This window comes from Zalophus californianus, chromosome 8, assembly GCF_009762305.2.
Source record: "Zalophus californianus isolate mZalCal1 chromosome 8, mZalCal1.pri.v2, whole genome shotgun sequence".
Taxonomy (NCBI): Eukaryota; Metazoa; Chordata; class Mammalia; order Carnivora; family Otariidae; genus Zalophus; species Zalophus californianus.
The window spans coordinates 20,103,027-20,127,806 of record NC_045602.1 but is presented as its reverse complement, the minus strand read 5'-3'; the positions used below and the strand labels follow the sequence as shown (position 1 = coordinate 20,127,806).

Below are 24,780 nucleotides of genomic sequence, written 5' to 3'. Positions count from 1 at the left end.
AGGAGGCCAGGATCCTCAACTATCAGCTTACTCATCATTGGAGTTGCTGACATCACCCCAGCAGCAGCGGTCTCAGTAACCTGTTTCACGTAAAGTGGAACAGAAGGAGGAAATGGGATTCCTAGCAGAAGACACCTCAGTGTAATGGCTAGCATTCATTACTGGGTCATTGGCAGTGGGATAAGAACAAACTGGATTTTTTTAAACTAATGGTAGTACTGCCTTCCCACTTTTATCTCAAAGCTAACTCCTAGGGGTGCCTGGGTGGCTCAGTCCATTAAGTGTCTCTCTTCAGCTCAGGTCATGATCCCAAGGTCCTGGGATTGAGCCCCCCACATCAGGCTCCCTGCTCAGCAGAGAGTCTGCTTCTCCCTCTCCCTCTGCTCCTCCCCCAGCTCGAGCCCGCTCACTCGCTCTCCTGCTCTCTCTCTCAAATAAATAAAATAAAAATAAATAGTTAAATAAATAAAAACTCCTAACAGTGGGGGGACTTGGCAGACATCAGAGAATGCTTAAGAAATGTGAAACCTACTGGCTTTCATTACTTAAAGCCTCACTGGTTTAGGCTTTACCACCCAGGGTTAAGCTTTTTACTAAATTTAATATTCCCTTTAGATCACAAAGACACAGTGGATTAGGTCCAGAGAAATCATTATATCACAGGTCGATTCAGGAATCTTGCTAGTTAATTCTACCTATGGCTTCCACCTATCACCCTTGGGCTCTACTCAAAACACAAACCATTCCGGCCAGCTACCCTCTCCCCTGTTTTCATCCCCACAGTGCTCTCTGTGCTTTCTCACCCACCCCATGTTTTCCCCCACTGTTGCCCTTCCTTCCAACCTTTTCCCTGGGGAACCTCTGGAAACCTCTTTTACATAGTGAAACAAATCACCTCTACATCCTCAACCTATCAATGAATACTTCTTTCAACCCCTGGGCTAAATCCGTCTCTTGAGAAGAACCCTCTAGAGTGAAGGCTAAGGTAGTAGGGTTCAACCTTCCTCCACAGTGATATTTCTAGACCCTAACTCACAAGCAATCCAATTCCTTCCCTCAGGCTCTGACCATCTGGCTGTCCTACCCTCTTCTCTTTGTCATGCAATAGCCCAATCTACCTTCTGTACCTAGGTCCAGATTTAATCCCTGAGATGCACTCTACCTAGTCTCATCTCTCCAGTTAGTTAACTGTGTTATTACTAGTCTCAAAATCTTGGTTGTCACCCAAGCTATCAATCTCCCTAGTATGTTACTTTCTTCCTTCCACTTCATCACCCTCAAATTCCTAATCAATTCAATTCAACCACCTGCTAGGGAGAAAACACCCAACATTATGGATTGATCCTGCTATACCATTAAAGTCTTCAATTTTAGACACAATGTTATCTAGTGAGCCTTTTACATGTCATTAATCAGGTCCTTCCCCCATTACTCATACTGCCTTTCTTTCCAAACTTTAGCCACACTTCCACTTCCAGTCCTATGGGGGATGGGATGAGAGAGGGATTTCTTCATGTTTTCCTTAACTGTTTGTGTAGGTTATTTATATTGTAAAAACACTATTTCTTCCATTTACTTTGAACATGTTCTCAATTGCTGGCTTTTACTATAAAAGTTTTTTTTTATTTTTAGGTGGCCAGATTTGTGCCCCACTGCTTTCTCCATTTCTTTTACTATTTCTCTGCTTAGAAATCTCTCCACCTTCAATAATAGCAGATAAATACTCTGATGTTTACCTTTCTATGGGCTAATTGTTCCAATACTTCATTCCAAATGATGTATGGAATGAGATTTGACTCTAAACTGTTTTCTGAATTGCCCAGTTTTCCTAACAACATTCAGCAATTCTCACCATCCTTTGGTTTATAAAGTTTCTTTTTTTTAATAAGGTTTCTTTTCACATATTTCATTTGTTTTCTACAAAAGGTTGATTTCTGAGCTATAATCTGTGGAATTAATGTAAGTATTGTTTCCTTATGTTCTACTTTGTGATAAGAATATTCTTTGGTATTCTCATCTCCTATTCTTCCTGACAACAGATAGATATGTTTCTGAGGACATGTCAAGTGATTTCATGAGTATGAAATGGTCACCCAGTCTACCCTGAGTACTGTGTCTTTCTGTTATGGTTGTTGCCTACACACACTGTTCCTTTCTGTTTTAAGGGATCATCCATTCCACTACTGAGTCTAGTCTACCTTTCTAATCGTGCTAGAAAGCCACACTTTTTATATATTTATTCACCCGGAGCTAGATTCATAAAACCTTGTTCTTCGTAATTTTCCATGTTCTACATTTATCTTTTCATTTGTTAAATCTGATTTGCATAAAATAAAGGTATCTCACACACAATTTTTATTTCATAGGCCAACATCTTTTTATCAGCTCTGAAGGATTTTTCAGATCTTCCTGTTATCTTTTAAGATCCACATAGTTATGTTTATTATTTTTAGTTTACATTTGTTTAAAGATTTTATTTATTTGAGAAAGACAGAGTGTGCGTGCGGCACACAGGAGCAGGGGGAAGGGCAGAGGGAGACAGAGAAGCAGACTCCCTGCTGAGCAAGGAGCCCAACATGGGGCTCAATTCCAGGACCCAGAGATCATGACCTGAGCCGATGACAGACACTTAACCAACTGAGCCACCCAAGTGCCCCTTTAGTTTACATTTTTTACATACTACATTGACTTGAAAATATTTTATCAGAATTGAAAAATGATGTAAAAGGAACATGTATTTGAACAGTCTCATTCCTGTATCATCCACATGCAGCTCACATTGCCCTTGATTGCTACTGGTCACCACTTTTATTAGTTTCTTCTATACCTTGCCATCAACTCTTTATGTAAATACACTTAACTGAAAATACAGTCTTAGATCCTCCTGTCTTCTAAAATAAAATGTCCAGCTTTGCACCTTCTTTTTCACTTAGTGTATCCTGAAGATTTTCCATGTGAGGATATATTTCTTCATTGTTTTTAAAGTTCTATGGCATTTTATTATGTGAATACATACTAGTTTGTGTAACCAAGCCCACAGTTTTAAGAAGTTTGATTCCACAAATTTAAGTCTTGTTTCTTAAAGTAATTTAGAGTTCAAGAGCAACAACTGTACAAACCAAACAGCACAGGAACCTAGGTGGTGTGATTTCACAAATTTTTATTCTATTGATAAATATAAGTTCTCTTGTCTATCACTTTACCTTTTCTCTCAAGCTTACTCCATGAGCCAGCTAAAATCTATCAACTGTTACAGTCATAAACTCTGAAAGTAGAAGGATAGTTTTTAGGGGTGCCTGGGTGGCTCAGTCAGTTAAGCATCTGCCTTCAGCTCGGGTCATGATCTCAGGGTCCTGGAATTGAGCCCTGCTTTGGGCTCCCTGCTCAGTGAGGAGTCCGCTTCTCCCTCTCCTTCTGCCTGAGGCTCTGCCTGCTTGTGCGCTCTGTCAAATAAATAAATAAAATTTAAAGAAAAAAAAAAAGGATCATTCTCAGAGTTGAGGAGCCTCAGATTCTAAAACCTGCCCAACCTCACTAAGAGCTTCAATGGGCCTGCAAAAACGAAATACAGCTATACAAGAGTCAAGACAGTTGTACAAATACAGAAATGTTCCATTCTACTTAGTGGTATATCAGGAGAGGCTTCACTGGGGAAATAGTCCCTGAGGTTCAATCCTAAAGGAAGAAATGCTCAAGAGGCACAAGAAGGCAAGAGAAAGCATGAAGGAGGGAGCAGAAGAAAGAGCAGCTTGAAATAGCAAACTTGTCAAGAACTCTAGTTCCACTCCACTTAGAATGCAGAAAGCTTCAAAGGAATGTCAAACCCACCCTCATAAGAAAAAGCCAGATCTATCAAATCAAAACTTATCTTAAGCCGAACAAAGAGTTGAGGTCACAAGGCAATCAAGTAAATTTAATTTCAAAGAGGGACAAGTTCCTCCAAGGAGAGACCATACACGTAATCTCTTTTACCTTTGGCAGGTCACAGAGAAAGAAGTAGCCACTGTACAGGTGTGTAAGAAAAAAGTCAGCTAAGATTCTTTTTTTAAGATTTTATTTATTCATCTGAGAGAGAGAGAGAGAACACGCAAGAGAGAGAGCACAAGTGGGGAGGGGGAGCAGACTCCCCGCTGAGCAGGGAGCCTGACACCAGGCTCAATTCCAGGACCCCAGGATCATGACCTGAGCTGAAGGAAGATGCTTAACCAACTGAGCTACCCAGGCGCCCTGAAAAAAATCAACTAAGATTTTAACAAATTCTTAAAGACCAAGTGTAGACTCACGTGTCTGTTTGGAATGGCTGGGGATCCCTGACACAAGGAGAGTTTACACTCAACTGTAAGTTCTACATGTGTCAACCAGGTGCTCACAGGAAAAATTAAAAGTAAATCAGAGAGAGCCCTTCATCAATGCGGCAAGTGTGCAGGAGGTGACAAGTACCAGCCTGAAGCCCTGCCTAATTCCCCAACCTTGAACCTTAAACACAGAGCAAAAGCCTAGAGCCACTAGGGGAAGGAAAGAAAGCCCTAAGGTCCAGGCAAAAATCCACTGCTTCAGAGGAGAATGGAAGCAAAATGCCTCTTGCCTCTGGAGGAGGGGGAGAAAAGAGTGTCAAGTCCCCAGACACAGGCAAAGATACACTGATGCTAGGAAAAGGGAGAGACAAAATAATTCTGCCACTACTGGGCGGAAGCAGGAAAGAGTCTTGGGCAAAGGATCCTACACCAATACCAAAAGAGATCAACTACCACAGAGAGAGAAAGGATATTCCTGCCCATGACCAGCTACAAATATATGGCACAGTTTGCCACAAGGCAGAAAGAGCAGAAAAGCTAAGAAAACCCCATCACCAATACCCAGGAACATAGGGCCTGACCAGGATTGAGTCTGGACTAGAATAAGAGAAACCAACCCTGCCCCACAAGCAAAGCACTGGGTAACAAGCAACAATAACCACTGGGAGAGGGACAATAACAAAGAGAAATTTCTCTGGTGCACAGATATGCAAAGACTGTTGAAAGATGAGGGTGGTATAGGAACACAGAAAAATCCTGTAGTACTACATGGCACACCCTAAACACAAGGGAACAGCAGCCAACTGTTGGAGAAATTTGAAGCCTGTGGTACAATGAAGGTAATGAGGGCAAAAGAATCCAAACCTAGCTCGATTCATGATGAGACTGACTCAACCTCTAACACAAACAGCCTAACAAAAGAAGAGCATCATTTCAATCTCTTCTATTCTTCAGTACACAATGATGAGCATAAAATCAAAAATTACACAAAAGCAAGAAAAAAAAATAACCCTTTGGCAAGAGATAAAGCAATCAACAGAATCAGAAATGATTTTGCTATTGAAACTATCAGACATTTAAAAATAACTATAAATATGTTAAATGGTCTAGTAGGAAAGATGGACAATATGCACAAACAGATGGATATTTTCAGCAGTGAGATGGAAAACTTTAAAGAAAGGAAAAATATAAAAGACAGAAATAAAAAAATTCTATTAGAGAAAAAAAATTCCTGAGACAGGCTCAACAACAGTCTGGACACAGAAGAGGAAACAATCATTGAACTTAAAGACAGGCAAATAGAAATAATTATAAATGAAACCACAGTTTAAAAAAAAGTGAGGGAAAAATACATCTCAGGGCATCCAAGAGTTGTGGAACTATATCAAAATGTCTTCAAACAAATTCCATTCAACTGAAGCCCCAAGAAAAGGACACAAACAAACAAAATGAGATACAAGAAATATGTGAAGAGATAATGGCCAAGAATTTTGAAAGAATCCAAAACAAACCAGAGAGCAAAAAATCCTACAGAATCCTAATCGTAATACCAAAATGCACACACACAAACAAATATACATGGATATATCATAGCCAAAATGCAGAAAAACAAAGATAAAAATCTCAAAGGCAAAGAAAAAAATTACATACAAAGAACAAAGATCAGTATTTCCTTTTCTTCAGGAAATTATACAAGCGAAAAGACAATAGAGTAGAAAGATAAAAGCTGCCCATAGAATCCTATAACCAGAAAAATATTTTTATAAAAATGAAGAAAGAGGGGGGCACTTGGGTGGCTCAGTCAGTTGAGCGGCTGCCTTCGGCTCAGGTCATGATCCCAGGTCCTAGGATCGAGCCCCACATCGGGCTCCTTGATGAGCGGGGGGCCTGCTTCTCCCCTGCCTGTCACCCCCTCTGCTTGTGCTCTCTCTCTGTGTCAGATAAATAAAATCTTTTAAAAAAAATGAAGAAAGAAAGAATTTTTTGACAAATAAAACCTGACAGAATACACTGCCTGCAGACACCAAAAATGTTTAAGGAAGTTCTTTAGGCAGGACTGAAAATTACCAGCTGAAAATGTGGATCTACAAAAAGAAATGATGAGGATTATAAAGAGAAGGTAAATACAAAAGACTTTTTTTCTTGTTTTCTTTCTTTTTTTTTAAGATTTTATTTATTTATTTGTCAGCGAGAACACGCACAAGCAGGAGGAATGGCAGGCAGAGGAAGAAGCAGGCTCCCCACTGAGTGAATTTTTATTCATTTTAGAAGATTATACAAGAACACAAAAAATAATAATGTATTGTGGGTGTTAATAACATATATAGAAGTAAAACCATGACAACATAAAGAAGGTAGAAAATTAAAGTATATGATCATAAGGTGATCATGTTACACATGAAATAGCATAATGTTATTTAAATAAAGATTGTGGGGCACCTGGGTGGCTCAGTCGGTTAAATGTCTGCCTTTGGCTCAGGTCATCATCATCCCTAGGTCCTGGGACAGAGCCCCCAGTCGGGCTCTCTGCTCAGTGGGGAGTCTGCTTCTCCCTCTCCCTCTCCCCCTCCCTTCCCCCCCATGCACGTGGGCTCTCTCTCCTCTCTCAAATAAATAAAATCTTTTAAAAAATAAATAAGTAAATAAGTAAAGATTGTTGTTAAGTTAAAGTTAGATCTTTTAAGCCCTAGAATAGTGGTTCTCATACTCCCTCAGTGACATGTAGCAAAGTCCGGACACTTTTTTTTTGAGAGAGAGAGAGGGCATATATGCACAAGCAAGTGTAGGGGAGGAGGGGCAAAGGGAGAAGGAGAGAAAGAATCTTAAGGAGGCTTCACGCCCAGCATGGAGCCCCTACACAGGGCTCAATCTCACAGTCCTGAGATTACAACCCGAGCTGAAATCAAGAGTCCACCCACTTAACTGACAGAGCCATCCAGGCGCCCTTGGAAACATTTTTGGTTGTCACAACTGGGGGTGGGGAGTGGGTGCTACTGTTATCTAGTCAACAGAGGCCAGAGATGCTGCCAAAAATCCTACACTGCATACAGGATATCCCCTCCAGTCCTCAACAACAAAGAATTATCCAAATGAAAATACCAAAAGTGCCAAGGCTGAGAAACCATGACTTAGAGCAACTGCTAAAATATATATGTACATGTACATACATATATGCATGTACATGTATATATGTATATACACATACATATGTATGTGTATACATGTGTATGTATGTATGCGTGTATTATGTGTGTACATATACATGTATATCTAGACATATAGAATAAGCCAAGAGTATTACATAAAATGGAATTATGAAAAAGGATTAATTCAACAGAAGGCAGGAAAAGAGGAAAAAATAAATTTAAAATATTCAAAAATAGAAAACTAGCTGGGGCACCTGGGTAGCTCAGTTGGTTAAGCAACCAACTCTTCAGTTCAGCTCAGGACATGATCTCAAGGTCTGAGATCAGGTCCCACATCAAACTCTGCATTGGGTATGAAGCCTCTCTCTCCCTCTCCCTCTGCCCCTCCCCACTCATGCTCCATCTTTCTCTCTAAAAAAAAAAAAGACTCAAAATTTTTTTAAAAAAATAAAAAATAGGAAGCTAGCAAGATGATAGACTTAAATCCATATTTATCAATGATTACATTAAATAAAAATTATCCTAAACCCCAATTAAAAGGTGGAGATTATCAAATCAAATTTTAAAAAATATGCTATCCACAAGACACTTACACTACATAAGGATAAAGGTTCAATTCACCAAAAGACATAGCAATCCTAAATGTGTTTACTTAATAACACAGCTTTAAAATAAATGAAACAAAAACTAATAAAACAGGAGATTAGACGAATCCACAATTACAGCTATAGACGTTACTACTCCCCTGTTATTAATCAACAGAACAGGAAGACAGAAAATCATTCGCATATAGAAGACTTGAAAACACTATCAACTGACTTGACCTAATTGGACATTTATAGAACATTTTACACAATGAGAGCAGAATACATATTCTTTTCAAGGGCATATGGAACATTCACCAAGAAAGACCATATTCTGAGCTATAAAATGAACCTCAAGATATTTAAAAGAATTAAAGTCAAATAATGTATTTTCTCTGGCCAAACAAAATTAAATCAGAGTCAATTAACTGAAAGATAAGGAATTACCAAGGGTTAGAACTTAAACAACACACTTCTAAATATCCCAAGGGTAAAAGAGTAAGAGAAATTTTTAAATATTTTTAATTGAATGAAAATTAGAACATATCAAAATTTGTGGGATACCACTAAAGCAGTTCTTAGGAACTTAGAGCAGTAAATGCTTATATTAGAAAACAAGCATGAATCAATAATATAAGCCTTCATCTTAGAGAAGCCGAAAAAGAGTAAATTAAACACAAAGCAATTAGAAGGAAGAAATGAAATTGAAAAAAAAAAAAAAAAACAACAGAGAAAAATCTATAAAACGGAAAACTAGTTCTTTGAAACATTCAGTAAAATAGAATAAACTTCCAGATGATCAAGAAAAAAAGAGAGAAGCCACAAATTACTTGTATCAGGAATGAAAAGAGAACATCACTGGGGAGCTTATCGATATTAATAGGATAATAAGAGAATATTATGTAGAACTTATGGCAATAAATTTTACAACTTCCATAAAATGTACCAATTTCTTAAAAGTTTGAAGACTGGGGCACCTGGGTGGCTCAGTCGTTAAGCGTCTGCCTTCAGCTCAGGTCATGATCCCAGGGTCCTGGGATTGAGCCCCACATCAGGCTCCCTGCTCCGCGGGAAGCCTGCTTCTCCCTCTCCCATTCCCCCTGCTTGTGTTCCCTCTCTCACTGTGTCTCTCTCTGTCAAATAAAAAATAAAAAATTATAAAAAAAAAAAGTTTGAAGACAAACTACCAAGTTCACTAAAAGAAGTTAGATAATAGGAATAGCTCTTAATATACTAAGAACTTAAATTATGACACTTAATTCATAATTTAAAACCTTCCCATGAAGAAAGCTCCATGACAAGTGGCTTCCTTGGTGAATTCTACCAAATATCTAAGAAAGTTATATAATATTACATAAATTCTTCCAGAAATACTTAAGAAAACACTTACCAATTCATTTTATAAGCACTACTCATAAATTTTAGCATGACTCTGATAAAAAGACAAAAGAACAAAACCTTAAGAAAATTAAAGTATAGACTAATATCCTTTCATGAACACAGACACAAAATATTTTATCCAAATATTAGAAAAATGAATCCAGCAATATATAAAAAGGAATATATATCATGACCAAATAGAATTTATTCCAGGAATGTATTATTAGTATTAGTTCAATATATGAAAAAAACCTATCAATGAAATTCACCCTAACAATGGACTAGAACATAAATGATCATCTTAATAGATGAAAAAATAATATGAGAAAAAGCCCAGTCATTCATGATTCAAAACTCTCAGAAAACTAGGAACAGAAGGGAACGTCCTCAGCGTAGGACATGAATCCACAACAAATCTACAGCTAATATACATAATCATGAAAAACTAAATGCTTCCCCTCTAGGATCAGGAATAAGGCAAGAACATCTGCTCTCACACTCCTATTCACTGTAGTGTACTGCCAGTACAATAATGCAAGAAAATAAATAAAAGCCTAGAGATGAAAAAAAAAAGAATCAAAATTGTCTTTTTTCACAAATGACAGGATGGTCTACATAAAGAATCCAAAGAATCTACTAAAACTAAAAAAAGAATTTAGAAAAATTGCAGAATACAAAGTCAACCCACAAAATCCAACTATATTTCTTTATGGTAGCAATGAATAATTACAAATAAATGAACAAAACAGTAGCAATTATATTAACATCAAAAAATTTAGGATAAATATAACAAAATAAATGGAAGATTTGTGTGCTCAAAAATATAAAACTCCGAATGAAAAATCAAGGACCTCAATAAATTAAGAAATACTGTTTTCAAAGATAAGATCCATCAATATTGTTAAAATAGCAATTCTCCCACATTTATAGATTTAACCTAAGTCCCAATTAAAATCTCAGATATTTTTTGTAAAAACTGACAAGCTGATTCTAAAATTTATATGGAAATGCCAAGAATCTAGAATATTCAAAACAATTTTGGGAAAAAAAATTGGAAAACTTCACTACCCGATTTCAAGACTTTCTATAAAGTGATAGTTACCAAGACATTGTAATTCTGGCATAAAGATAAACATACAAATCAAAGGAACAGAAGAGACAGTCCAGAAACAGATCTACAAACTTACAGTCAACTGATTGTCAACAAAAGTACTGGGGTAATTCAATGGAAAAAGAACTAGTTGCCTTTGTAACAAATGCTGCTGGAACAACTGACAATCTATATGGGGGAAAAAAAAGAACCTCAACTCATACCTCACATCTTACACAAAAATTAATAGACCTAAATATTTAAAAATGCAAACCTATAAAACTTCTAGAGGAAAACAGGAGAAAATCTGGGAACCCTAGGTTAGCCCAGGGGTTGTCAAACTTTCTACAAAAGGCTACACAGTGAATATTTTAAATTTTATGGGCTATTCAGTCTCTATTGTAAATATTCAACTCTGTCACTATAGCATGAAAGCAGCCATAGGCAATATGTAAACAAATGGGCATGGCCACGTTCCAACAAAACTTCATTTACAAAAAAGCAGCAGTGGGTTGAATCAGGTGTAGTCTGCCAACCCAAGTTAGGCAAAGAGTTCTTAGATATGACACAAAAAGCACAAACCATAAAAGAAAAAACTGATATATCACAGTAAAACAAAATCTTTAAATTCTGCTCTTCAAAAGACAGTGTTATAAAAGTGTAAAGACAAGTCACAAACTTGGAGAAAATACCTGAAGAAAATATCTGCAAAACACATATCTCCTAAATAACTTGTTTCTGGAACATAAAGAACCTTTCAAGCAATCCAATAAAAATAATGGCCAGAGTATTTGAACAATGCTAAAATGACAACTCTAACAAGCAGTCTCGTTACTTGGTACATGTGTTTAATCTTTCCTACTGGCCTTCAGGCTCCCTGAACCTAGACTAATCCTGCCTGAATGGAGCATCCAACATTCCAGCTTACACAAAAAGATAAGCAACAGATGAAACAAAGCTATCAGAGCATTTTTAAGTTGATTTTTAGAGTAGTTAATACATACCTGATACAAAAAGTAAACTGTCCTAAAGAGTTATGGTAAATAGAAATTTTCCCCCAATCATCCTGCTCCCTTTCCTTGTTTATTATGTATTCATAGGTATTCTACACATACAAAAGCGTTTACATATATTTTTTAATGAAAGTGATGGCATACTTACATAGCTTCTCATCATGATTTTTTAATTTAATGTACCTTAGAGTACATTAAAAAAACATTACATTAGTACATTACATAAGTACATTAAAGTACATAAGTACATTAAAAGTACATAAAGTACATAAGTACATTAAAAAACCTAAAGATTTTTTTTTAAGATTTTATTTATTTGAGAAAGAGGGAGAGAGCATGAGCGGAGGGAGGGGCAGGAGGAAAGGGAGAGGCAGACTCCCCAATGAGCAAGGAGCCCTACGATGGCTCTATCCCAGGACCCTGAGATCATGACCTGAGCCGAAGGCAGATGCTTAACTGACTGAGCCACCAAGGTGCCCCTAAAGATTTATTTATTTTAGAGAGAGAGAGAGAAGCGAGAGCATGAGCAGGGGAAGGGGCAGAGTGAGAGAGAATCCTGGAGCAGACTCTCCATTGAGAGCGGAGCCTGATGTGGGGCTTGATCCCACGACCTGAGCTGAAACCAAGAGCTGACTGCTTAAATGACTGAGCCACCCACGCACCCCTAATGTACCTCAGAGTTTACTTCACATCATCCCTTTTAGAATTCCCTCATACTTTTAACAATTTCATAATATTATATGAATATATCATAATTTATTTAACCAGTCTCTCACTGATGAACTTACTGTTTCAGTATTGACAATGTTATATATAACATCTGTATACTTATGAAGTGGAATTATTAAATCAAAGAGTATCTTGATTTTAAATTACAATAGCCTCTGCTAGACTATGCTCCACAAAGTTTACCAGGGCTTAAATATAATATCTATGGAAATATGTCAGTAAATCTTCCAGACCAGGGCAACTAAAATAAAGCAGAAAATTCTCATAATACAGCCCTAACAAAAGATGTTTTGAAGACTTTTAACTCTAAATAATCCAAGATACTTATTAATACAAGATAAATGTATATAGTGAGTCACAATAAGAACTGTGAGGCCCAGCATGGTCCCCCTCTATTATCCTCAAATCTTTTCTATTAAATTAAGGTAATTTTTATTTAAAGTTTATAACCTGTCTAATTTCTAAGAGGACTTGGATTGGTTACAAGTTAAAATACAAGGCAAAGAGGATTCATCATAATGAAACTATATAGATAAAATTAAACATTAGACACTGCAGCAGTTGGTATGGGCACATACTACCCTCTAAAGATGGCTGCCATTGATTCCTTCTCTCCCTTTGTGCACGTCACTCCATCCATCAAGAGTTGGGGCTAAGAAAAAGGGGGGGGGGAATGCCTGGCTGGCTCAGTCGGAAGAGCATGTGACTTTTAGTCTCAGTCAGGGTCATGAGTTCAAGCCCATGTTGGGTGTAGATACTACTCAAATAAAAAAACTTAGAAAGAGATGGGGCTTATTTCCCAGCTCCTTAAATCTTGGTTGGCCTTGTGACTTGCTTTGACCAACAGGATGTGGTCTCAAGCTCTAGAAACTAAAGGACTGGCAGCTTCCCTTTTCTCTCCCATAAAAGCTAGAAGCCATGTAAGAAATCCAATTACCCTGAAACTGTCATGCTATGGAGACAGGCCAAAGTGCCAGACATGACAAAACCTTCTTAGACCGTCCAGCCCTGCTCAGCTACCAGAGTGAGAGATCCTAGCTGAAGTTACATAGAACAGAAGAATACCCTAGCCAAGCACTGCCCAAATTCCTGATCCACAGAACTGTAAAAATAATAAATCAACATTATTTTAAGACACTAAGCTTGGGGGTGATTTGTTATATGGCAGTAGGCAACTGAAACAGACACTTTCAAGCTCATGATATCAGCAAATTATAAACACTGAGTGTCAAATTTGGGTCTATATTTTCCAGGTTTTAAGTTTTTAATTTTTGATTAAGAAGAATACATAAATTTTGTATCTGAACCACATGCACTCCTATAAAGGATAACGAACCTAGCAGACTGTAGTTTCAAATATAATTTTACGAGATGTGTATCATTCAAATGATGTTTCTTACAGATAGATTTTATACAGACAAATAGCATATCATTAAATCAGAATTCAGTTCAGGCATTTTCATATCAGGGGAGACTGAGATGATGTGGTCCTGATACTTTTGTTCTATGAAAACTTAGTACAAGAAACTAGATGAATACATCATTAAGATACTCATTATACTATCTTCTCATATTTGATATTTTAAGTGAGCTTTTGATAGACACAAAATAGCTGTCAGTTTGTGATTAAATCTTCTAATAAGAACACACAATACTCTATAAGATTGGTTAAAGTAGAGACATATACATTAATAGCCAAAACAATCTACCTTCCCCCTAGAACTGGTCCCACTGAGATCGCCAATTTCTTTAATGCAACATCCCATGAAAATTCCTTGGCCCCTGCCTTACTTAATCTTAAACAGCATCCATACAAATAAGCATTCCCTTTTAGTCACTAAGTGCAGCCCACACTCAAGGAATGGGGAATTAGGTTCTACCTCCTTGAGGAAGGGAAGTATCTGCATAAATTACTTTTAATTCTTCTGTACTGGATAAATAAATAAGTAGGGGCACTTATTTATTCAGTCACTTCTTTTAATCAGTATGGACTTAGAGATATTTATTTTATACTTTGGGTTATAATCCAATACTACGTTATTTATTTTGTTGTTCAAATTGTTCCTATTAAGGCCACTGGAAGCTCTTTCCAGCTGGTTCCTGTATCTTTTTGCCAAGCCCCTACATTTTGGGATTTTCTTACTTTTAGCACTACAAAACGTTCAAGGCATATGTTGCATATTCCTGCCCCACTCCTAGAATCAGCCATTTTCCAAGGAGCCTAGTTCTTTTTATTGGAGAATGATATTAGAAACCAAGATCTGGGTCCTGGGTGTGCTTCTGTACCAGGGTGCCAATGCTTCTAGGCCCTATCAGCAGACAGACCAAAAAATGTATGTATGTATACTACACCATTTATACATACATATCTATAATCATTTCTATATTTTTATTAAGCTAAACATGAGGGGCACCTGAGTGGCTCAGTAGGTTAAGCATCTGCCTTCGGCTCAGGTCATGATCCCAGGGTCCTGGGTTCGAGACCCATGTCAGGCTCTCTGCTCAGTGGGAAGCCTGCTTCTCCCTCTCCCTCTGCTCCCTCCCCTGCTTGTGCACTCTCTCTCAAATAGATAAGTAAAATCTCTCTTAAAAAAAAAAAAGAAGCTAAACATGAGTTCGTATTGATGTCTCTAACTCTAATCCAATACCACATGGTTCATTCTAGCCTTTCCCTTGCCCAGGGTTATCTGTAATCTCACTCTCCAAAAGTGAGAAACCTGGCTCCCAGTTTACTATCTATTCATTTATTTGTTTGTTTAATACCAATATACACATACAATGGTTTCAGAATTGTTAGCCCACACTCTCCTGAATTTTTGTCTTACTTTTGTCATTCCTTCTGAAAGTCTTATTGGAAGAATCCTCATTTTAGATATATGTGTTCCTAAGGTCTTTCACCTAAATCATCTCTTCCCTCTTTGCATATTCTACATGGGTGCTCTTTCACATCCGTGACTTTAGTTACCTTCCAAATCAGTATCTCTAGCCCAGATCCCTCTCTTAAACTTCAAATCCACTTATCTATCTTCTGGATTGGCACCTCAAACTGAACTTACCATCCTTCCCTAATCTTCGCTGGGGTTCCCTACTGAATGGCATCATCATCATGTACCTACTGCACAAGCCAAAAATTTAAGATCAGATCCATCCTCTTCCCTCTACATCTTCCCAATATCCAACCAAAGCCTAAATCTTTCTCAAATCCATCTACTACTCACCATCCCATGATCCTACCATAACTAGCCCAGTATCACCTCTGACCTAGAAATATTTGTTACAACAAATAAATAAGACGATGCTCTAAATGACCTTACCACCTTCCATTTTACTGGGCTCTAATCTGACATTCTCCACCCTATAGCCTGAGGGATCCTTCTAAAAAACAAATCGGATCACATCACTTTTTCATGATTAAAATCTTTTAATGATTCCCCATTCCTCCCAAGATAATGCCCAACTGCCTCAACACTGTTTTCAAGGTTCTGTGTGATACTGTCCCTCATTACATCTCTGGTGTCATCTGTTCCGTTCTCCCACTTTGTACTCTCGAAGCAATCAACTAATCTGAAATCTTTTCAACTTCTCTCTCCTGTCTTCATGTCTCAACACAGACGTTCCTTCTTCAGAAAGCCAGTTCCTGCTCTATGCTCACTTTCCACCCTGCAGTCTCTCCACTGCAGCATCCATTGTACTGCAATGTACCTCCCTGGTTATATCACTCACTAGACTCTAAGCTCCATCAGGGCAAAATTCACATGACCTTGTTGTTTTTACTGTATCCTGAGAGCCTAGCTCTCTGCCTAGTATACCGTAGGAACACAATAAATGCTTAAAATAACTACTTCTGAGTTTCTGTTTTTGCTATTTCTGTGGCTTAGCTTTAATGACTCTTTCACAAGTAATCAGAATTAAATATCTTCCGTAAGGCACACAGTTTAATATTAATCTGTTAATCAAGTTTACTAATTATATTATTGATACTTTTTTCCAAAAAAGATACAAAGCCAGTATTATTTCTTTTTTTTTTTAAAGATTTTTATTTATTTATTGAGAGAGAGAGAGAATGGTAGAGAGAGAGCATGAGAGGGAAGAAGGTCAGAGGGAGAAGCAGACTCCCCGCCGAGCAGGGAGCCCGATGCGGGACTCGAACCTGGGACTCCAGGATCGTGACCTGAGCCGAAGGCAGTCGCTTAACCAACTAAGCCACCCAGGCGCCCAAAGCCAGTATTATTTCTGAAATCGTGTCTGTCTGGAAATCTCTATTTGCCTTTATATGTAAATGACAATATGGTAAAGTATAAAATTCTGAGTTCATACCCTTTTCCCTCACAGTCTAAATACTGTAGTAATTACCAAACTCCAAACCAAGAACCAATACTATTTGGTGATGAAATTTTCACTACTCCCCAACTCAGTAAAATCAATAAAAGAGAGTGTTGTTCACCCTAAAATAAAAATTATTCCATTGTTTGTTTTATATTTTATGTCCTTATTTAGTCAAAAAATGTTTGATAATTTATGTTAATCACTCAAGTTTCCTATCAGCATTTTATTGGCCCAAAAATCCAAAGGTCTGGAATTCTCTGATTTGGCATTTTCATTAAATAAGACTAGATTCCAATCTGGTTATCTTTTCCTTGAAAATCATTTTGTTTTCCTCCCAGGATACTTGTGGAATTTTCTCTCATCCTTGAACATCAGAAACATGACTAGTATAATCCTCATCTTTGCCATTTGGTGAGTTCTCTCAAAAATGTAAGTCATTAGTTTAGCAATATTTTCAACACATACTTTTGAGTATTTCTTGATTATTTATACATCATCTCTGTTTTTTTCCTTCTAGAACACTCAATTTATGTATACCATATCTTTTGGATCTATCTATATGCCCATTATTCTTTTTTGTCATGATCCACTGTTTTCTTTACATAACTCTGAAACATCATTTGAACTAATGTTCTCATTGACTAATAGGATTTCCTGGATATGCAATTACTTTTCACTATTATTACTTATTTTAGTTCAAGATTAATGATTTTGGGGTGCCTGGGTGGCTCAGTTGGTTAAGCATCTGTCTTCGGCTCAGATTGTGATCCTGGGGTCCTAGGATTGAGTCCCGCATCGGGTTCCCTGCTCCACGGGGAGCCTGCTTCTCCCTCTGCCTGCCTCTCTCTCTGTCTCTGTCTCTCATGAATAAATAAAATCTTAAAAAAAAAAATTAATGATTTTGTTTTCCAAAAACTTTTTTCCTGTTTTCTGAATGCCTGTTGTTCATGATAATCCCCTCTTAAATTTTACTGAGTCTAAGAATTCGAATTTTTTACATCTGGCACAGAGTTCTAACTATGTTGCAGAGAGCTATCTGCTATGAAAATTCAAATTATTCCTTCTTTTGAACTGCTGAGTCTTATCTCCTATAATTTTTCTGTTTGCTCATACCTACAAGGATGCCACATATTTTCAGAATCAAGCTGAGAAAAGCTCTTGTAAGAATTACTTAGATCAATGTTAAAATAGTTTTCAGAAAATCTTCCCTTAAGGTAAAGTCTGGAATCCCAAAACTAGCTGGGGCCATAACCTCTCTGACTGCTAAGGCTGGCCTCAGTAATTAGCCTTCATCCGGTCAGTGGACTGGCCCTCTGTGTCAGAACAGATTAGGTTCAGTTGCACACAAACAAATACCTGTGGCTGACAGAAAGGAGAGGTTTATTTTTCTCTCACGTAAGACATCTGGTGGTAGGAACGTTACGATAGATGGACAGCTCAGTAGTCACCCCTGTTCTATCTTTTCACTCTGCCTTACCCCATGGAATCTATGCTCAAAGTCATCTCATGGTCAAAAACTGACCATGGCACCTCCAGAAATCATATCCATGTCCCAGGCAGAAGAAAGGAGGGAGGGACAAGGGCTCCTTCTGAGGCTTCCCAGATGACTCCATCTCTTTTAAAGAGCTTTCCTAGAAGCCCTACCCTAAGACTTCTGTTTACAACTGCTGGGAAATGTTTTTATAGATGGGCTTAATGGTGTGTCCACACTGTAGCAGTAATGTTACTAAGAATGAAAGGGAAAAGAGATAATGGATTGGCAACCAGCACTAGATCCTATCATTTTTCTCTCTCTCCTGAACAAGATTCTAGTTTGCCAACATCTCTCTTTTTTTAAGATTTTGTTTATTATTTATTTGACAGAGAGAGCAAGTGCAAGCAGGGGGGGAGGGGCAGAGGGAGAGGGAGAAGCAGACTCCCTGCTGAGCAGGGAGCCCAAAGCAGGACTCCACTGCAGGACCCTGGGTCATGACCTGAGCCGAAGGCAGACACTGAAGGGACGGAACCACCCTGGCACCCCTGCCAACATCCCTCTTCATATGAAGTCAAACAACAGATGTTACATGTATTTCACCAGGGCAGGATAATAATTCTTCCTGTAATCAGAACATAATACTTCAATTAATACATTTTAAGGTTGCCCAAATTTTCCCAAAAGTCATATCAAACTTCTAATTATCTAAAAGGTACTTCTTGGGGGCAAGTGGGTGGCTCAATTGGTTAAGCATCCGACTCTTGATCCCAGCTCAGGTCTTGATCTCAGGGTCACAAGTTCAAGCACCACACTGGGCATGGAGCCTACTTAAAAATAATAATAATAAAATAAAAATAAAATGCACTTTTTTTGCTAGAACTACTCCAAAATGGGATTTTGGAACTAAATGTATTTGTGCAATTGATTTTTCAATGACTCTTAATTGAACATCTTCAGTGTGACACTATGGTGAAGTTAAAGATACAAAAAGACCTTGAAAGACTTGTAGTATCAAGTAGCTGAAGAGACAGAGCAAACAAATAAATGAAAAAGGTAAGATATATAAATCTTTCCAGACAAAAGAGAAAGTAAGTGCCACAAAAATGTGGAGTTGGGAGAAAAGTTTAAGGGTGAAATGGGAGAATGTAAAAGGAGAGAACGAGAGAAAAGCCCTGACAACATTTGTAAGAAACAGGTAAGAAACTAGCAGAGAAGAGAAGCCAGAGAAGAAAAAAGGACTAAGAACATCACTCCTCCAACCCTGCACCCACGCCTATCCCAGCTCCCACAGACCTTGCTCCTCTACAAAACCTACGTCTACAGAATCTATTTTCACAGCCTCTACCATCTTACCTCCCATGCATTCTTTTTTTTTTTTTATGATTTTATTTATTTGACAGACAGGGGCAGAGGAAGAGGGACAAGTGGACTCTCCTCTGAACACTGGGTGGACTGGGGTCCACATAGCGCCGACACAGGCCTTGATCCGAGGACCCTGAGATTATGTCCTGAGCTGAGGCAGATGCTTAACTCACTGAGCCACCCAAGTGCCCCCACCATGCATTCTTTAACTCACTGCAATCTGGTTTTAGCCCCACCACTCCACTGAAGCTGCTCCCCACCTCCACTGAACTGCCAAATCACCACTTAGCCTTCATTTACCCTTTGGTAATCTGACATTGTTGACCACTCCCTTACTTCTCTGGTTTCCAGGACATTAGTCTTGGTATACCTCCTACTCTTCCAACCCTCCCTTGCCTGTGCTGGCTCTTCTTCTTCCACATACCTCTCAGATGGAAGTGGTCATTCTGTCTCAAAGTCTGCATTCCTCCTGAGCAAACTCACCTGTGAGCATGAGATCCGACAGCATTATCACCTATACAGGACTTCCAAAACTCACTCAAGCCCAAACATTTGCATTCCGAATCCAGATATCCACTAGTCTAACAGACAAAACTTCATCTGGTTGTCTCACAAGCACCTCAATCTCAACATGTCCAAGTGAGAGAACACTACCCCCCTCAAAAAACTGCTTTTACTCTTGAATTTGCTAGTGTGGTTTCTGGCAATATTACTTCTCCACTTAACCATCAAGAAACCTAGGAATTTTCAGATTCCTTCTTCTCTCTCATTCCCACACCCAAGTGGTCTTAATTCTTTATTTTTAACATACCATCTCTGTATTCGCATCCTCAACTCTATCTCTACTGCTACTATCTTAGTTCAGGATCTCATTATGTCACCGGATCACCAGGAAGAGCCAGTTCTCTCTACTACCAATCAGGTACTGTTCTAATCCATCCTCACTGGCACCAAACATTGTTACATTTCAACAACCATATTTCTCATTCCTCAGATCTCTAATTGACTCTTCCTAATAAATGCCTACTCTTGTTTTATAATCACTTGCTGAATTCCTTATCTCTCTAAAATTATTAGCTAAATAATTGTTACATTCTGCTGGCTTCTATTGGTACTGCTTATTCAGGAAGCAGGACTCATTTCATATTGTTTTCAAGAGGAGTGGAGGAGGAGCAGACAGGGTACCTCAGTGCCTGGTCTTCCACATGCGATATAGCCAATTACCCACCGTGCTTCACCGTCTCATAGACCCAGGCTCCTACATGCAGTTCTTGCATGGAAACAGACCTTTCGCTTGATCCAAATTGGTGTTAGAATATACACAGGTTGGAGCTGCTTATGTTATAGTAATCACTTACTGACTACTCTGGGAACCTCTGTGCTCCCGGTTTCCCCCACCTCTGGATATGAGTGTTACCCATTGGACTTCCTATGCTCAGAAATTCTTCCCAGTTTCTGATTTACAGAGATTTCCTCTTCTTATTTCTATAGGTGACTACATATATATTTTTCTATTATTTTTAAAGATTTGGTGAAGGAAGGGGCGCCTGGGTGGCTCAGTTGTTAAGTGTCTGCCTTCGGCTCAGGTCATGATCCCAGAGTCCTGGGATCGAGCCCGACATCGGGCTCCCTGCTCACCGGGAAGCCTGCTTCTCCCTCTCCCACTCCCCCTGCTTGTGTTCCCTCTCTTGCTGTCTCTCTGTCAAATAAATAAATAAAATCTTTAAAAAAAACAAAAACAAAAAAGCCAGTTTCAAAAGGGTAGGAAGAAATGCATATCAAGATATTAAGAGTGGTTGTTTTCCTAAGTTTTGCTTATCTGTATTTCCTAGTTTTTTGTTTACATTAAGAATCTACTACTTTTGGGGCGCCGGGGCAGCTCAGTTAAACCTCCCACTCTTGGTTTTGGGTCAGGTCATGACCTTGGGTTGTGGGATTGAGCTCCGCGTGGAGATCTGCACTCGGCGCAGAGTCTGCTTCCAATTCTCTCTCCCTCTCCCTCCTGCTCTCTCTCTCTCAAGTAAATAAATAAAATCTTAAAAAAAAAAAAAGAATCTACTACTCTTATTGAGGGAGAAAGAAAGTTTTTTTCATTTTAAAACTCTGGTCGGGGGAGGCTGCTCTGTAAACCCTTACTTGACTAGCCAAAAAAAGTTTCACTTCCTCTTTGTGCCACATTGCCATGTTACATCCCTTTTTTTATTCTACGGTAGTAAATGTTTTTCTTCCCCTACTACCCTAATCGCCTTGAGGACAGAGTTCTATGTCTTCTTGATCTTCCCAGAACCTAAAAGAACCTGAAATTCTGCACATGTACCACAAATGTTTGCTGAATAAATGAATAAACAATAAAACTAGGAGAATTAGGAATGGGCAGTTTCACAATCATACAAACTCATCTTGGAAAGTCATTTAACTTTTCCTCCAAGAAAAAAGAAAGGGGAAAAGTAGATACAGACATTTAGAGGTAGTGAAGAAAATATAATAATTATACAATGGTTTTAAATCAGAAAAGATTTTAAGAGATCAGCACATGCAAGCCCTCAGGTTACAGATTAAAAAACTGCATCCCAGAGAGGGAGGTAAAGTGATCTGCTCAAGCTCAGAACCTATAATAGAACATGGATTGGAACACCCATCTTCTAATTCCCATTAAAAAGCTCATTTAACTTTACTGACTTATCCTATTACTGTCCATGTCATATGAGGCTTGGGAAGGATAATACCATCTTAACCGCTGAATACTGCTTGAAAATGAAAGTTTTCCCAACGTGTACCATCACCTAAATTTTGTTCTATCAACGTTTGGCCACAGTTTGCCTAAAAGTAAGACTTCTCTTGGAGGCAGCTACTCGTGCTCAAACTGGGGAAGGAAAGGTTAAAAAGCATTCATTCAGGCCATAGATCTGATTTTATCAGGTGACCAAATACCAAACACTGATTCAAGATTTGCTCTTTTTGTGGATCTATTCTGTAATTTTATCAGACATCCTAAAAAGCAAACAAGCAAACAAACATAAAAAGTCATCTCTTAACATTGAAAGTAAGATAAATTTCCCAAACCTGCACAGTTGTGGGCTTACAAGGAAAGAAAGGTGGTTTTGTTAGTGTGCTTGTGGTAATGGGCTATTCCCTTCCCCCACCCTAGAAACAAAAAAGTTAGCATAGCTATCAACTGAGCAGTCCATCATGGCTATCTAGAGCACTAAAGAAGCTGTAAGATCATTTTTTATTAGGAGACTTTAATACTGCTAAAATGAGGCTATAAAGAAATCTAGTATCATAAGAAATCCCCACAAGACTGTCTCCATAGCAATCAACCTCTTTTAAGAGATATCTTCTATCTAAACTATTCATAAGTACATTTTCTTTACCTTACATTTCAACCTCAAGACGTTTCTCAGTCCCTCCTCTCCCTACCAGAACAGATTTGCAAAGGTCCTATACATCCAAGTCTAAACACTTGTGGACTCTGGACTTTGCCATTTTAAAGGAAGTACTGAACAAAGTAAAAGAAAAATACAAACTAACTTAGCGTGAGACAGAGAGACTGCAGTGCCCTGCCTGTTATTATATTTAATCTGCATAGGGATGATAAACTAGGGGGAAATAACTATATGGAAGCAAAAGCTAGATTAAGAATATTAGGCCTCAGGGCGCCTGGGTGACTCAGATGGTTAAGCGTCTGCCTTCGTCTCAGGTCATGATCCCGGGGTCCTGGGATCAAGCCCAACATCGGGCTCCCTGCTCAGCGGGGAGCCTGCTGAGCCGGGAGCCCGCTTCTCCCCCTCCCTCTGCTTCTCCCCCTGCTCATGTTCTCTCTCTCTCTATCTCTGTGTCTCGAATGAATAAATTAAAAAAAAAATCTTTAAAAAAAAAAAAAGAATATTGGGCCTCAGTTGGAACAAAGAATCAATAAGCCCCCTGAGAGAACAAAAGCCAAAATCTGAACCACAGACCCAGGGCCATACCATTACAAAAGTGAAATATAAGAAACAGATGTGTCTTTAGTTCCCAAAATAAATACCCCTGATTACCTAGAAATTCCACAGTGTTAGTCACAATAAAAATTCACTCACTAAAATGTCGTAACATAGGGGCGCCTGGGTGGCTCAGATGGTTAAGCGTCTGCCTTCGGCCCAGGTCATGATCCCGGGGTCCTGGAATCGAGTCCCACATAGGGCTCCCTGCTAGGCAGGGAGCCTGCTTCTCCTTCTGCCTCTGCCTCTCTCTCTCTCATGAATAAATAAATAAAACATTTTAAAAAATGTCATAACATAAATAAATGGCAAAGTGAATGTAATTATTAAAACAATGATCCATCTCTAATTTTTAATGGTAAACCAACTGATTTTTTTTTGTTTAAATCAAAACCGTATTGAATATCTTTAGTCTAACACTTCTTCAAATATTCTGCTGACCATTAAAAATGACACAAAAAATGTGGCACCAGAAAAATAAGCTATTGTTAATTCTAAAAGTATAAATCTTTGGTTGCAACTCTCATGTCCTTTGCAGTTTTTAGTAAGAAACTAATAAAATGCTATTTTTGATAAGTAGTAGAGAATTTTTCTTAGTTCCTGGTGGGGGTTACACTAAGAACTTAATCTGAGAAATTTAATTTTTAAAAATCTGCAATATGCTGTAACTAAAAAATGTGTGTATTTTACCAGTAGCTAAATTATCTAAGAGCTTAAGTTATGTCATTATGCTAAATATGGCTGATTTTATCATAAAATTAGCAGTGTTCACAGCCAAATCATCAAAAAAAAAAAATTAGGTAGGTAAATTAGGACAATCCTAAAGAGAATACACAAATGTTATTACACTGATCTCTCAAATATCCTCCCAGAGAAAAAAATGGTAGAAAGGAAGTGGTTAGGACACTGCCAGGCAGAGAAGCTGTCCATATACTTTGGCCCTACAAAATGCTAACTAACCACTCAATACCTACCACGGAGCAGCCCTGTGGTGTGGCTGGCCTCACTGCTCAGCCTCAGGCTGCCCTGTTAAATGTTTTTTTCAATGGCTTGCTCCAATAATTCAAAAATCTGTTCATTGGATCTGCTGACAACGTAACGCTGAGTAGGCTAGACGATGCAATAAATGAAAATTAAAAATGGTAAATGATCTAAAGGATAGAACACTGCGTTAAAAACAAACCAGAACTAAATTAAAGGAGACATATTTACTATTAATTTTTTAAAATGTCTTATGTAAACATTTAATAGATGCAAAAGAATATATAAAAAATATGTAGCCAGTAAAGAATACTATACAGCAAACATTTATATAGTAAAGCGCTAGAATAAAGCATATTAAAGTTCTTTCCCGGGGCGCCTGGGTGGCTCAGTTGGTTAAGCGTCTGCCTTCGGCTCAGG

General features: G+C 38.3%; 1 protein-coding gene across 3 annotated transcripts in view; it reads right to left on the bottom strand.

Moving 5' to 3' along the window:
• NCOA1 (nuclear receptor coactivator 1) overlaps positions 1-24,780 on the bottom strand; it is a 246,093-nt gene that overhangs the window by 188,904 nt on the left and 32,409 nt on the right. The window lies entirely within an intron of this gene.